This window comes from Rhagoletis zephyria, unplaced genomic scaffold (genome assembly GCF_001687245.7).
Source record: "Rhagoletis zephyria isolate East Lansing unplaced genomic scaffold, Rhagoletis_zephyria_1.1 Rzeph_scaffold_02529, whole genome shotgun sequence".
NCBI lineage: Eukaryota > Metazoa > Arthropoda > Insecta > Diptera > Tephritidae > Rhagoletis > Rhagoletis zephyria.
The window spans coordinates 36403-42095 of NW_016159613.1; the positions used below are offsets into that span (position 1 = coordinate 36403).

The following is a 5693-nucleotide window of genomic DNA, read 5'->3' on the forward strand; positions in this document are numbered from 1 at the left end:
CCAATGTTAAATAAAACTTCTTTCAATTTGTTTTAAAAGGTTTTAAGCAACAAGAACGAAGGCATAGCGAATACGATTTCGATGTTCGTATTATGAGAGTACAAGATGTACTGACGAAATGTATGGATCGCGTTTTGAAAGTATACGTTCAATATTTATTGTCAATATTGCGATCCACGATCCAGATTTAAAAATTTTTAGAAATTTTGCGATATGGATCACGATCCATCAATGCTGCATGCTACACCGTCAATAAATATCGCGATACTTGGATCACGTCAATAAATACTGACCGTGTGACAGTGCCCAGTGTGCCAAGTAATGACATTTAATTTTTCTCATATCCATATTTGACATGGTGGAATAATAACAAGGTGTTTTCAGTAGCGACGTGTTTGTTGTGATTTTGACAGATCGGCATGCTTATTTTCAGTGCTGCCGATCTTAGTCTTTATAGTACTATTCGTTGGGAAATAGCATCTAAAATACTCCATTTTAGTAATTCGTTTTATCGCGATTTTTAAAGAACTTGGTGTTTTCAGAACAATATTAATATTTAAAATTGCTTGATTTGTATAATTTTTTTCCTCAAAAAGTAGAAAAATAAAAGATATCGTGGTTATCAATGGAAAAAACGTACACAAAGATCGTATGGAAAGGCGATTTTTTATATGAAATAACTTTTGCTGCATTGTCATAATATTGAGCCAAATGAACTATTTGTAAACATTAATTTTAGTATCAAGTCATCTGAGTCACCCGATGCCCAATAAGTATTCTGAATATATATATTAAAACATACTGTGTACCCTGTAATAAAATGGTCGGCCATTCCATTTCCGGATCGACAGCAAAGAAGACGTCTTTTAAAGAAGAGAAATAAAAAATCGGAGTTTAGTGGAACAATCCTACAAGGGAAAATCCAAGAAAAATTAGCGTTTAACAGCATTCAGGTGTGGGGTTGCATATCCCACAACCCTTTACAAGAAATATGCGCTCAACACGTACTACAAGCAAAAACGAAAATTCAGGCACCACTGCAAAAATAAGTGCCGCTGCACATGCGTGTGTGTGTGTCCGATGGGACATGTCTTCTACAAGCAATGTTCCTGCTACTGCTGCTCCCGCGGAAAAGATGACTTCTGCTACCGAGGCCAAACCAACTGCTGCATCATTTATAACCGCTGGAACTGATGCCACCGCTGCCGTCACAGAAAAAACAATTCCTGTTGTCTCGGCCGTACCGATCAATACTTCCGTATCAATAGGAACCGATACTACTCCTATGGAACCAAACTCCGCGGACGTGCCTATGGCTACTGCCACTGGAGAGACGATTCCAGTCACCTCGGCCATGCCAACTAATACACTCGCTCCAATGGTAACCGTTGGAACCGATGCCACTCCCATCGGATCAGGCTCCGTCGCTAAAACTGCCGCCATGCCAGCTATCTACGGCGCACTGAGTGTCACGGCATCAAATAATGTTCATCCCACTGCATAGATAGTTGGATCTGCAAGTCCACCCAATTATCTTTCTGAAGAAGCAGATAGGCTGGAACAGCAGCTCAGAATCCTACGGCTTCGCCGTGAGTTAAACGAATTGCAGAATCAATGCTACAACGCGCCTGAAAGAAGCCAAATAAATTTCGAGGAACTTGAAGCAGCTGTCCCGAAGTTTAGTGGTGACGATCACTACGATATAACAAAGTGGCTAACCCTATTCGAGGACTACACTGAAGCAAAAAATTTAACTGACGGGCAGAAGTGTCTGGCTCTGCGACGTTGCATGAGCGGCACGGCCAAGGAATGTGTATTCAACCACGGTGCGTCCAACTACGCCAGTCTAAGAACGTTGGTGCGAACAATGTTCCAACGCACAGTCACCAGATATGAAATTTATCGCCAACTACGAGCACGTAAGCTAAAGTCCTCGGGGTCATGCATAAGCTACGTGGTTGCCATGCAGTCTATCGCCTCAAAGATGGATATCGAGGAAGAAGAATTGGTCGATTTGATAATCGACGGGATACCAGACATCAGCAACAACCTCAGTATATTATATGGCGCCAACACAATGAGTGAACTCATTCGGCGAATGGACCGGTATGAACAACGCAGGTCTATGTCTTCCACAGCTAAGTCCTACGCTACGACGGTCACCCGAAACCCTCGACCAAAGGCACCTTCCGCTGCTGGTTCTGGTGACCTAACTTCAGTACGATGCTATAACTGCTCCCAATTTCGACACTACTAAAGCAGTTGCCCGAAGCCGTATAGACCTCCAGGTGCTTGCTTTACCTGTCATCAAATGGGACACACACACAATGATTGTCCGAAGAAGCGGAATCGAGTCACTAGTGTAGCCCTAGTCTCTGAAGGATCAGCAAACGAGGATGATGCTATAAACGTAAAACAATGGGTAAGTGTGGCCTTCTGTAAACCAAACCTATCAGAAACACAGGTTTTATAAATATTTATTCTCTTATTGACTCAGGTAGTCCAATTAGTCTGATGCAAAAGCCAAAAGTACCACGATGTATTAATTTATCGCTCACCACCTGACCAACAAAATTTATCGGCATCGGCAAATGCAAAATCCACTCATTTGGCACAGCTTTGTGTGCGGTGGAATTTCGTAATCAAACCAGATATGTTCCGACAATGATAGTCCCAGATGATACCATAACAGAGCCCCTAATACTCGGCCGGGACTTTATGAAGTTATTTAACATACATTTTAAACAAATTAATAAAGACGCTGCATATGAATTAAAAAGCAGCACTAATAAGACTGAAGTACAAAATAAACTAAAACATGTTTCTTTTTGTTCAAAAACTGAATTCAATAAAAATATTTCTTCTAAAATAAAGCACAGTGTTTCTGATTTGGTGGTGGGTAAAGTAACTGATGGTGACGGTAAGAAAGATTTGCATAACTATGCAAGCGGTCGAGTCGAGGTCCGAGGAAGAGGTATTAACATGTCGCAAGCACCAGATGCTAAGATAAAACACTTAAGCCACGAAAGTAATAAGGACTATATTGAATATACCGGTATATTAAATGAATTATTTGCTGTTGACGTTTCGGCCCATGAACCAGATATAGACTTAGGACCTGGCCTTGATATATTTAAACGAGAAGCAATAATGTTAGTTCTAAATAATTCGTATATATCACCCATAGGTTTAGATAGAACGCCTTATGATTATAAAATGAAGATTCGTTTAACTGATGACACACCCTTCTACTGTTTACCGAGGCGATTATCGTTTCAAGACAAGGAACGGGTACAGTAAATTATTGAGGATTTGTTGAATAGACAGGTTATACAACCTAGTAACTCCCCTTATGCATCTGCTTTAGTGCTGGTGAAGAAAAGGAGTGGTGAAACTAGAATGTGTATAGGCTATAGGACCTTAAATAAGAAAACCATTCGGGATAATTTTCCTTTACCTCTAATAGAGGATTGTGTCGAGTATGTGTCGGGGAAGAAGTGGTTCACATTATTAAATTTGAAAGATGGTTTTAACCTCATTTGTAACCCCACGTGGGCAATTTGAATACCTTCGAATGCCGTTTGGACTTAAGAATGCACCGGCAAATTTTCAGAGATTCGTTTACAACATTTTTCGCGATTTGATAGATTCAAAGACCATTATAGTATATATCGATGATATCTTAATTGCATCTACAGACTTCGAATGTCACCTTCGTACCGTGGGAAAAGTGTTAGAGAGGATATACAGTAAAGGGCTTGAACTCAAATTAAATAAGTGCAAGTTTGGTTATAATAAAATTGAATACCTAGGATACGGGGTGGGTCCTATTGGCATACAGCCCTCCGATGCTCACGTCCGCGCAATTACTAATTATCCCATACCAAGGAACAATAAGGAACTTCGCTTGTGTCTTGGCCTGTTTTCGTACTTTCGAAAGTTTATACCATCGTTTTCGCGTACTGCTAAACCCCTTTTAGACTTGTTACGCAAAGATGCAGTATTCGATTTTTCCAACAGCTGCTTAGAAGCTTTCAAGGAATTGAAAGAACAGTTAGCTAGGTCACCTGTTTTAGAAATATATGATCATACTCGTGAAACGGAACTTCATTGCGATGCCAGTAGTCAGACGACAGAAAGTTTCATCCGGTTGCATATTTTTCAAAGACCACGACAGCCGCCGAATCCAGGTATCATAGCTTTGAATTAGAAACGCTGTCCATTATTTATGCTCTAAGAACGTTTCGGATTTATTTGGAAGGAATACCATCCAAAGTTGTTACCGATTGCAACTCGCTCACCATGACCCTAAATAAGAAGCAGGTAAACCCGAGAATAGCGCGATGGGCCTTAGAGTTGGAAAATTTCAACTACTCGATTCAGCACAGGAGAGGCGTAAGCCTGAATCATGCTGACGCACTAAGCCGCTATCCCACACATGGTGCCAAATCCGTTGTCGATGGGATCATCGTCCACAAGAAAGAGTCAAATTCTTGTCCAACCCCAATAGGTAATTTCGAAGGCCACCAAGAACCGTGTAAGGCTCAGTCGGGAGACGAAATTATGTGCCTAGGAAAAGGGAAATTAGTTGCCGCGATAGATCATGAAAATTTCAGATTCAAGTTGCACAAAATAGGGATCCAAGGTTACAAGAACTAGCCGAAGAATTGGAAAAGGGCGAGATAGTGGGCTATGAACTGCTGGATGGCCTTGTTTTCCGCAAGCTCGGCAATCGGCCTTTACTATGTGTACCTACGGAGATGCAAGAAAACATCATTCGCATGGTACACGAGAAAGTCGGTCATCTGGGAGTAGACAAATGCTACGATCAGATGCGCAAACACTACTGGTTTGATCACATGAGGGACAAAATTGACAAGTTCATTAGGAACTGCATCAAGTGCATCATATACTCCGCTCCAGCGCGATCTAACGAGCACAATATGTTCAGTATCCCAAAAAAAAACCAATACCTTTCGATACTCTCCACTTGGACCACTTTGGCCCCTTGCCGGCTCTTATACTAAGTTCTGACCAAAAGTTGATCTTGTAATTAACATACTTATCGTAATTATCTCGCCAATCCCCTTGAGATAGCAAGATTTCGCCATACAAAAATATGACTTGAAAATCTCGTCACCAAGTGGATCAGGATTTAATCCTCATGAAATCTCGCTGTGCAACCCTGATTTAGCGCCCTCTGTTTGTGAAAACAAATTCACCACAGCTGATGTTGACAATTATTAACTGTCAAATTGTAGTCAAGAATTAATAAAATAAAATAAACGAAAGTTACTGGCGAACGGATGGACTCCAAACCAAAAAAAAAGGGCGATCTTCCACTCAGCAGTCGATATATTTTCATACAAAATTAAGGAAAACAATTTTTCACAATAATTGTTAATATTATATTAGTACAAAGTGTATACTACCTTTTAACTCTGTATAAAATATTCTTTTTTATATTCCGATATAGTACTCGGATTATTTATTGTCAACTAATGTAATAAATAACATACCAAAATGCGAAACAAAGGCTTGTCTTATTTCCTCTGCCCTTGTGTTAAAGATTCCAGATATGTTGGGTTCGTCTTCTGGCCACTGTCGACTTTGGTCTTCAATTTGCTGTGCCGCAATCCACCTTTCATTGATTTCATCATTTTCCTCATTCAGGAAGTTGTGCAAAACACAAC

The 5693-nt window shown here is 40.4% G+C and overlaps 1 protein-coding gene across 1 annotated transcript in view; it reads left to right on the forward strand.

The window, feature by feature from the left end:
- The first annotated feature begins 5021 nt into the window (after positions 1-5021).
- LOC108367081 (uncharacterized) overlaps positions 5022-5693 on the forward strand; it is a 1534-nt gene continuing 862 nt past the window's right edge. Inside the window, exon 1 of the mRNA XM_017621620.1 lies at positions 5022-5329. The gene's annotated coding sequence lies outside the window, so the exon portion shown is untranslated. The remainder of the gene's footprint in view (positions 5330-5693) is intronic.